Here is a 10,504-nt window from a genome sequence, read left to right as displayed (position 1 = left end):
CTCGGTAAAAGAATTTCTCAACGCTACGGGTGCATACGGGCTCCCTCGGGCATCCAAGGGTGGATAGAGGATCCCACGGGCTCCCTTAGGCACATAAGGGTGCATAGAGACTTCCACGGGCCTCTACAGGGGTACGTGGGCTCCCACAGGCTTACGCAGGTTCCCACAGGCTTACGCAGGTTCCCACAGGCTCTCACAGTCCGCCGCAGCCTCTCCCAGGTTCACGCGTGATCCCACGGGCTCTCGCAAGCTCCCACGGGTGCACGCAGGCTCCCTCGGGCACCCCAGGGTGCAGAGAGGCTCCCACAGGCCTCTACAGGGGCATACGGGCTTTCACAGGCTCCCACAGGCTTAAATGGGTTTCCGCAGATGCACGTGGCCTCCCACGGGTTCTCGAGGGTGCATACGGGCTCTCACAAGTTCCCACGGGAGCAGCGAGGTTCCTAGAAGCGCACAAGGGCTCCCACGTACTCCCGCAGGCTCCCACGGGTTCGGACGTGCTCCCACGCCTTCCCACAGAGGCTCACGGGCTCTTTCCTGCATCCCGTCTCATAAAATTTTTGCTCCATGTCTACTCTTATCAATATGTCTTTCCCTGTTTTTTAATAGTTTCCTGTCTGTCCTGTAACCCATCGCTTCTAAATTTTCTTTCTCTGGCTATTTTTTATCCAGTTTACCATCTTCCTGGTTTTTAATCTTTTCCTTTATTTCCTCAATCTTGTTGCTTTTAAGACTTTTTTCTACTTCTGCTTTTAGCTAGTTCCTGTCTCTATTTTTTATTGCTTTCTTGTCTGTCGGGTACTCCCTGAATTTTACAATTTTCTTTATATGTATCCATTTATTTAGCTTCTTGTCCTTATTTTTTAATTTTTCCTCCTTTAATGCCTTCATTTTTCAACTTTTTTTCCACGCCTACTTTTATCTAGTTTTGTCCCCCTATTTTTAAATCTTTTTCTCCTCTCCCTTGTACCCTTTTGCCTTTTAAATTTTCTTTCCACATCAACTTTTATCAAGCTGTCTACCCCTATTATTACTACTTTTTTCCTTGTCACGTACCCTGTTGGTTTTTAAGTTTTCTTTGTGTCTTTTGTTTTTTTCTCCTCTCCATTCATCCCGAGGCTTTAGAGGGTCTCCTCAGCACGCTCTTACCTCTGGAACGTAATTCGTAGCCCTCTCGGTCTGTCAGGACGCGTCCTCGGGTCATCCCTTTTCCTTAGAGCGGTCTTTTTGTCCTCTCCTCCATCTCTCTTGCCTCCAATGGGTCAGCGTCTTCCTCGTGACATCCGTACCCTGTTCAAATCCCCTCCCGCGTCCTTTTGTGCCCTCGAGCCGCCTTTTGGGGTTTTTTTTGTGCCCTTCAGAGCGCTCCCGCGTTACTCTTTGCAGTTTAGGATGTACTCTGTTCGGCTCGTGGCCCCCCGACGGCATCTGCGCTTTGTCGAAATCCTCTTCGGAGTTCCACGTCGTTATCTCTGCGGCTTCTTTGATCTCTCGGGCTCCTTCGCGACTCTTCCGCTCCCTTTGCCGAGCCCTCGCGAGACATCCCCTACACCCCGGAGCCCCGTTTTAGCTCGGGAGGGTGCTTTGCCCCCCTCTTTTCCCCTCAGAGCCCTTCCCGAGTCCGCACCCGTTACCCCGGTTCTCTCATCCGTGCCGCGCGTTCCCGTTCCGTCCCCCGAGGGCATCCGTGCTTTATTCGATTCCTTTTTGAGCTCATCACGGCCCCAAAACTTCTTCAGTCTTTCCAGCCCCTTCGGGACCTCTCTAATCTCTGCGACGATGCTTCTCGTTCCTTCGGAACCTTTTCCGAAGCCATCTTTTTGCTCCAGAGCAATCTTTTTGTTTTCTGTCTTATAGTATGTTTCTACTTGTCTCCCGGTACCCCAAAGACGTCTATTTTTGGTTCAGATTGCCCCTCGAGTTTTCCAGAGAAGGCGACAGCCTTTGTCCGTTTCTATCGACACAGCTCTCATAGCGTTATTTGATGCGTCTTACAATTTATTTTAGTTCTAGCTACTTATATGTTCATTAGGCTGCTTCATAGAGCTTCTGATATGTTTTTTGTATTTCCATGATTTTTTTGGTGTCCTTTGGGACACATCTAATTCTGTTAAGGGAGTCAGTCGGAGAGACCGACGACGTTACTCAAGTCATCAATGATTTACAATAAATAATTTACTTTGCAACCGGAAATATTTTTAAGAAGGGATTCTTACGGGATTTATTCCTGCTTTGTCATTCGGCCTCATCCACAACGTAGATTCAGTAGAAGTTAGATGGCACGCGTCACCTCGCTAGAGGCGACGCCTCGCTAGAGGCGACGCGTAACCCCGTAGCATCGTGAGTTTTTTACGGGAAACTAAAGCACGTAATTTTCAGTATTGCTATTGCATTTAACAAACCGCTTTCCCGTATAGTTTGGTACGACACATATCTTTTTCTATCTACGCCCCGGAAAAATTAAGTTTAATTACCTACCCGTTGCTGATGCAAAAGATGAAGTTGGGATAAAAGAGAAGGTATCCTCATTTCCAATAAGGATCGCTTTCTCCAGCGCTTTGCACGGCACAAACTCGAGGCAGATCAGAAAACCCACGACGCCTCCTCTGGCCCTCTTTAAGCCTTCTGGTGGTCGGCCCCTCCCCTTTCCCAGGGGATGGTGGGAAGGGTGGTGGGCGGGGCCCGGGGTATATGAGCCACAGGTCTGTGCCAGGGAGCTCATTCAGCTCCTGGGCTTCTTTGGTGTCAGTGGTCTGCTATTCCTTTGGCCGATGGCAGTTTTTGAGTTGGTTCAGCTGTTTGTTTTGTTGTTTAGGGAAGCGGCGGTATCTGAGGTAAGAGCTTCAGGAATAGTTGAGGTTCAGCGGGATATAGAGAAGATAACACACCTGTATGCAGCTTTGGGGATTTTTTCCAAGGTAATAATTGTGTATTGAGCATTTGGGGTTTGCATTTGAGACTTAATGCTATGTAACTTTTTTTTTTCCCCTGCTTCATTGTATTTTACTGGAATTTCTGATTGTATTGGAGGTGGAACCTTGGCTTTTTCATCAGCTTTGCTGTTTACCGTGTAAGTTGACAATGTCATCTCTTTTAATAAGACCGATAGCGAAGTCATCTAGCAGACTTTAGGGCGAACATCTTGTATGCATCTATTGATGGAGTTCTAGTATGTCTCGGGAAAGCAGCAAGAACATAAGGCACGGCATATTTCAGGGTGCAGGACAGCATTTCCCAGTCATCTATGGACTACCACGTCATTTCTAGAACCTGTACAGCTTGTGGCAGGCCTCTCACAGATTATAAGTATCGGGACTGTACTTACTTTGTGGTCCTGTGGCATAGCCCAGACTTTGCAGGAAAACAGAAGAGAGGACTTGCCTGCAGAACGCAGGGAACAGCTCAGAAGAGCAGCTCTCGGAGCTGTTAGAAGGAGTGGGGTTCCTTCCCTGGGATTTCAGGAGGAAAAAAAACGGGTTTCTAAAGTTTTGGGACTGGAGGATGGTTGGGAAAGGGAGGAGGCTTCATCAGCCCTTCTCAGGTCAGCTTTGCGGTTGGATTTGGGTGTCGATGAGGTCTGTTCTGTTTTAGTCTCTCTGCAGCTGACAGGAGGTACGACGGTCCCGAGATGCGCCGTAAACCATCCGTTCCTTCACGTCGGAATATGCGGGGCTGACCGTCAGAAGAGTCTCATCTTGTCGATTGAGGAGTGTATCAAAATAAACCCTCCTGAACTCTCTGCTTTTCTGTGCCCCTAACTGCGATTGTCTGCAGCACAGGCTCGAGTGACTGTATTTGCTGGAATTTCTTGGAGAGGAGGATGTGTATTACCCGTGCTCATTTAAAAAACAACCAATCAAAAACAAAACCCCAAAAAAACCTGCGGCCAGAGGTCTTTTTCTTATTGCAGTCCTGACATGCAAGCTTTTTCTACTTTCTAGTTTTGCCTTAAGCACGTGGCGAGGCTTGCTCTAGTATCGGTCACGGCAGTTATGTTTTCTTGTTTGTATTTTTCTATTGTGTTTTTAGCACCGGTTTCTGTAGTTGCAAGGTGCCCGTTTTGGATCTTTGAGACGCCGTGTCACGATCGTCACGCTTTTGCCATCGGCAGACCGCCTCTGTGATGTCCTAAAGGGCTTTGTAGGTAAGGAGATAGTTTGCGTCACTCGCGACCCGAGCTTCGACGCGACAGCCTGTAAGCGCTAGAGACGGCGAGGGGGGACGGCCGAGGTAAAGGAACGAAAGATGGGAATCGGTGCGGACAGGCCACGGTTTTGGGCAGCACCGCGACACGTGGCTTTCGCTTTGGTGGTTTTCAGGTGCCGTAAGCGGCCTCGGAGGGGCAAAGCCGTATCCCGGTAAGCGGTCCGAGAAGGCGAGCCGGTCGTCGGCAGGGCCGCCGTCCCAGAGCGGGAAATGATGGCCGCTCAGATAAGCGTTTCTCTTTGGTTTTTCAGGTGCCATGCTGGCTGTTTTTGGAATTGGATGAGGATTTGAGGTGAGCTGCAGCGGTAGCAAGGAGGAGAACAGGACCGGTGACTTCTCCAAGAGTAACAGTACTTTTGTGTCTCTTGGCATCTTAGGACCACAAGCGACGATGGCTACAGGGTCCATCTCCAGAAGGTAAAGGGGACCGGAACGCCACGGCCCTTCTGAGGAGGGGCGGTATCGTGGGAGAGGTTGGCGTCGACCGGTGCCGTGGCTTACAGACGGCACTGCTTGTTTATGGGGTAACTTTATGGAGATGATGAAGCAGAACCAGGTGACTGCAGGACATCCCAGTTAGCTGGTGTACGGTAGGTGTGTATTTGAGGGTGGCTTCACATCCCTGACTCTCTGAAAGCTAACTTGAGGGACTGGGGCCGGGGAGTGTCTGGGAGGAAGGGACAAGGTAGGAAGTTGCAGGGGCGGGGGTGAGGGAGTGAAGGCATTTAAAGTTAGTGTAGAGGAGAGAGCTGTTTGGGAGGAGGAGGGGGCAAGTCTGGGGGTTGCAGGGGGGGGTTTTATGGTAAGCGTAGGGGAGAGGGCTGTCTGGGAGCAGTCCCTTTTGGGCAGGCCAAGGGAGCGGGTTACTTGTCAGCACCGTGCTAGACTGTGCCGGGCAGGGCAGCTCCAGCCTGCGTCTGAGTTGTCGTGTATCTTGTCTTGTGTGTCTTAGCCCTTCCTCGGGTCTCAATGCTCTCTTTGAGCTCAAGGGGCACGGCGTGCTTCTCGGGTGCCATCCCTAGGCTTTGTAATACCTCTACTCATCGGCGTAGCGCCAATCGGGCGCTTCTTTTCTTGTGCGGCAAGCTTATGGCACGGATCGATCTTCCGTTATGGAAGCTTCTGCCGGGTCCCCTTCTTGCAGCCTCTTTCCAGGCTGCATCAGGAGATTTGACACATTTTCAGCCATCCCTTTTCAGGGACCGGGGCTTCTTCCCTGCATCCTGATGTTCGTAGGTCTTCAGGATCAGCTTCTTGCGCATCCGTCATCTCGGTTTGGACAGTAACTTCTTATAATGGGCCATTACAGTCCATTCTTTTCTGAGGTTGCCATAGAGCTTCCTCGCCTGGGCGTTGCGCCCTGTCGGTCATCTTGCTCGACGTCATCTCTGGTCCGGGAGTCCTTCTCGCTGAGAGTTTTCTCTCATCTTTGAGTCACGTTGTTTGTTGCATTCTCTGTAGCCTTGGTCTGTGTGTGTGTGTGTGTGTTGGGTGTGGAGCTGCTCTGCCCAGGGGTGTCGAGTCCGGGTTAGGCGGAATAGCCGTAAGAGCGTGCGGTCGGTACGTCGCTATGCCCAGACTGCTTGGTGCAAAGGTTGTGTAGTCGCCTCGGACCGAGTAGCCGCCATCAGGCTGTGTGGAGCGGCGTTTCCATAGTGTGCTGTGGAGATGACTACGGGAGCCGCCTGGGAGGGGGAGTTCTGGGGTAGTGAAAGCCGATTGACTCTCAAAGGTGTCAAAGGCCTGTCTGTAGGGCACTTAACGTTTGGGGGTGTTTTTTAATGGCAGTCTGTAGTTGAGCTCTGGGTGGTATTCTTAAATAGGAACAAGAGATCTGGAATTATTCAGCTATTGCTTGGCATCCGGGTGACTTGTTTAGTCATTTGGTGGGGTTTTTTGTCAGATGCGGACAGACAAGATGCGCACCAAAGAGCGGCAGAGGAGGCGAGCGGAGCGCCGTAAGGAGGTGGGTCAGCCAGAGGTGTCGGAGGGAAGATGTGGCTGTATGACAACATTACAATGTGTGTATGTGGCTTTTAATATTGTGAAGGTGTGAAGCAACGAGTGAAGCAGCATATCGGTGCTGGTGCTGGTGGTGAGATGGATGAATAGCGAGAGCTATTGTGGGAGCAGCGACTTCTGAAACGTAGGAGTAATTTTGTGTCTCTCGGTGTCTTAGGTGCCACGAGGGATGAAAGCCGCAGGGTCCGTCTCTTGACCGAGCAGGTGAGCGGAAAGACGTGGCTGTTTTGAGGAGGGGGGTGTTGAGGGTGAGGTTGATGTTGGCCAGTGCGATGCTGACTGGCACTGCTTTTTTGTGGTTTTTTTTTACTGTAGATGATGAAGAGGGTTCAGGCAACTGCAGGAACATCCCAGTTAGCCGATGTGCACGTTACTTGTCGTGGACGGTTCTGGATTGCCGGCCCTCTGAAAGCTAAGTTGAGGGACCGTGGCCGGGGAGGGAGCGGGCTGTGGAGGGGGCCAGTTTGGGGGTTGCAGGGGAGGGGTTTTATGGTTAGCGTAGGGGAGAGGCCTGTCTGGGAGCAGTCCCATTTGGGCAGGCAAAGGGAGCGGGTTACTTGTCAGCACCATGCTAGACTGGGCAGGGCAGTTCAGGCCTGTGTTTATGTTTGTGTGTCTTGTGTTGTGTGTCTTTAGCCCTTCCTTAGCTCTCAATTCCCCATTTGTGCTTGAGGGGCGTGGCACGCTTCAGGGGCACCATCCCTAGGCTCTCGAATGCCTGTATTCATCGCTGTAGTGCCAACGGGGCGCTTCTTTGCTTGCGTAGCAAGCTTACGGCGCGGATCGGTCTCGCATCTCGGAAGCTTCCGGCGGGTCTTCTTTTTGCAGCCTTGTCGCCGGCTGTATCGGGAGCTCTGCTCCTCAGCCATCCCTTTTCAGGGACTGGGGCTTTTTCCCTGCATCCTTACGTTTTTAGGTCTTGAAGACTGGCTGGCTGCATCCCTCACCTCGGTTTTGACGGTAACATCTTATAACAGGCCATCGCGGTCCATTCTTTTCTGGGGTTGCCATAGAGCTTCCTCGCCCGGGCGTTGCGCCCTGTCGGTCATCTCGCTCGGCTTTCGTCTCTGGTCCGGGAGTCCTCCTTCTCGCTGAGAGTTTTCTCTCAGCTTTGAGTCACATCATTTGTAGAGTTCTGTGTAGCGTTGGTCTCTGTGTGTGTGTGTGTTGGGCGTGGAGCTGCTCTGCCTGGGGTTGTTGAGTCAGGGTTAGGTGGAATAGCAATAAGAGTGTACGGTTAGTATGTTGATATGCCCGGTCTGGAATGGTTTGGCTCTCACTTAGCATCTGGGTGACTCGTTTAAGAATTTGGTGTGGTTTTTTTCAGTTGCGGACAGAGAAGATGCGCACCAAAGAGCGGCAGAGGCGGCGAGCGGAGCGCCGCACGAAGGCGGGTCGGCCGGTGGTGTCGGAGGGAAGAGGTGGCTATATGGCTGCATTCTGATTTGCATGTGGTTTTTATTTTGAAGGTGTGAAGCTGCATATGGACCCCGTAGGACACGGACATGGGATGCGACTCGAGCCATGCGAGCAGCGACTAGTGGGCTGAAGTACAGCAGTTATTTGTCAGGTGTTGCATCGCTGTTTAAGATGCAGGTATTCTTTGTGTTTTCTAGGTGGGGTGCAAGCATGGCAGCCCGAAATGACGGAGGCTAGGTGAGCAAGCAGCTCAGGTAAGGGATGGGGAGGTAGGAATCTGTGCGGGCAGGCTGCGGTTTTGGGCACCGTCTCGGCACGTGCCTCTCTGCTTTGTTTTTGGCAGGTGCCGCAGGGAGCCTCGGAGGGGCGAAGCCGCGTGCCGAGGAGCGGTCCGAGAAGGTGAGGCATCTGTCAGTGTGTAATAGCACAGCACTACATGGCACCTAGCTTGAGCCTTTCCCTCTGCTTTTGCAGGTGCTGTGTGGCCACCTATTTGGAACCAGATGCCTGATTGAGGTGAGCCGGAGGAACAGCGAGGGCGATTGTGGGCACGGTAACTCCTCAGAAATGTAGGAGAAATTTTGTGTCTCTTGGTGTCTTAGGTGCCACAAGCAATGACAGCTGCAGGGTCCGTCTCTGGAACGAGCAGGCGAGCGGAAAGCCACGGTGCTTCTGAGGAGGGGGGATGTTGTGGGAGAGGTTGGCGTCGACAGGTGCAATGCTGACCGATGGCACCGTTTGGTCGTGTGTTCTGAGTTTTTTATTGTAGATGACAAAGAGGAAACTGGCGACTGCAGGAACGTCTCACGTAGCCGATGCGTGGCGTGCACCTTGTTGATTGCGGATGATTCCAGATCCCTGGCCCTCTACAAGCTGAGTTGAGGGACCGGGGCTAGGGAGGGAGCGGGCTGTGGAGGGGGCCAGTTTGGGGGTTGCAGGGGAGGGGTTTTATGGTTAGCCTAGGGGAGAAGGCTGTTTGGGAGCTGCCCCCCTTGGGTGGGCAAACGGAATGGGTTACTTGTCAGCACGATGCTAGACTGTGCCGGGCAGGGCAGTTCCAGCCTGTGTTATGTCTGCGTGTCTTGTGTTGCGTGTCTTAGCCCTTCTTTAGCTCTCAGCACCCTCTTTGCGCTTAAGGGGCACGGCGTGCTTCTCGGGCGCCATCCCTAGGGTCTCGAATGCCCGTACTCGTCGGGGTAGTGCCGATCGGGCGCTTCTTTTCTTGCACGGCAAGCTTACAGTGCGGATCGGTGTTGCATCTCAGAAGTTTCCAGTGGATCCCCTCTTCTTGCAGCTTCTTCCCAGGCTGCGCCGGGACCTCCGCTCTCCAGCCATCCCTTTTCAGGGACCGGGGCTTCCTCCCCGCATCCTTGCGTTCTTAGGTCTGGAAGACCGCTTCTCGCGCATCCGTCATCTCGGTTTTGACCGTAACTTCTTATAACGGGCCATCACAGTCAATTCTCTTCTGGGGTTGCCGTAGAGCTTCCTCGCACAGGCGTCGCGCCCTGTCGGTCGTCTCGCTCGACATTCGTCTCTGGTCCGGGAGTCCTTCTTCTCGCTGAGAGTTTTCTCTCAGCTTTGAGTCACATCATTTGTAGAGTTCTGTGTAGCGTTGGTCTGTGTGTGTGTGTGTGTTGGGCGTGGAGCTGCTCTGCCCGGGGGTGTTGAGTCAGTGTTAGGTGGAATAGCAATAAGAGTGTACGGTTAGTATGTTGATATGCCCGGTCTGGAATGGTTTGGCTCTCACTTAGCATCTGGGTGACTCGTTTAAGAATTTGGTGTGGTTTTTTTCAGTTGCGGACAGAGAAGATGCGCACCAAAGAGCGGCAGAGGCGGCGAGCGGAGCGCCGCACGAAGGCGGGTCGCCCGGTGGCGTCGGAGGGAAGAGGTGGCTGGTGGCTGTATGGCTACATTAAGATTTGTCTGGGGATTCTTGATTTTTTTGAAGGCGTGAAGCTGGATATCAGCACAGGAGGTGACTCAGGCCAGGTGCGCAGCGACTAGTGGGCTGAAGTAGCAGTTATTTTTCAGGTGTCACACTGATGGCTAAGATGCAGGTATTCTTTGTTTGTGTTTTCTAGGTGGGGTGCAAGCATGGCAGCCCAAAATGACAGAGGCTAGGTGAGCAAGTGGCTGAGGTAAAGGAGCAGGAGATAGGAATCTGTGCGGGCAGGCTGTGGTTTTTGGGTACTGTCTCAGCACGTGCCTCTCTGCTTTGTTTTTGGCAGGTGCCGCAGGGAGCCTCGGGGGGGCGAAGCCGCGTGCCGAGGAGCGGTCCGAGAAGGTTAGACGCTCGTCAGTTGCTCGTACCAGAGCATTATATGGCAACTCATTTGAGCATTTCCCTCTGGTTTTGCAGGAGCTGTGTGGCCACTGTTGGAACTGGATATGCACGCGAGGTGAGCTGGAAAAACAGCGAGGGCAATCCTGGGAATGGTGACTTCCCACAAACATAGGAGTAATTTTGTGTCTCTTGTGTCTCTAGGCGCCGCAGGCGATGACAGCTGCGATGTCAGTCTCTGGAATGAGCAGGTGAGTGGAAAGCCACGGTTGTTATGAGGAGGGGGGTGTTGCGGGAGAGGTTGGTGTCGAGCAGTGCGATGCTGACTGGCACTGTTGTATTGTTTGTGGTGTTTTTTTTTTAATGGTAGCTGATGAAGAGGAACCAAGCGACCGCAGGACCATCCCGGTTTGCCAACGCGCAGCACGCAGGTCTTCTGTTGCGGATGGTTCCAGATCCCCGGCCCTCGGAAAGCTAAGTTGAGGGATCGGGGCTAGGGAGGGAGTGGGATGTAGGAAGGGGGCAAGTTTGAGGGCTGCAGGGGAGGGGTTTTACGGTTAGCGCAGGGGAGAGAGC

This window comes from Balearica regulorum, chromosome 18 (assembly GCF_011004875.1).
Source record: "Balearica regulorum gibbericeps isolate bBalReg1 chromosome 18, bBalReg1.pri, whole genome shotgun sequence".
NCBI classification, from domain to species: domain Eukaryota; kingdom Metazoa; phylum Chordata; class Aves; order Gruiformes; family Gruidae; genus Balearica; species Balearica regulorum.
Note: the sequence above shows the minus strand (reverse complement) of the source record.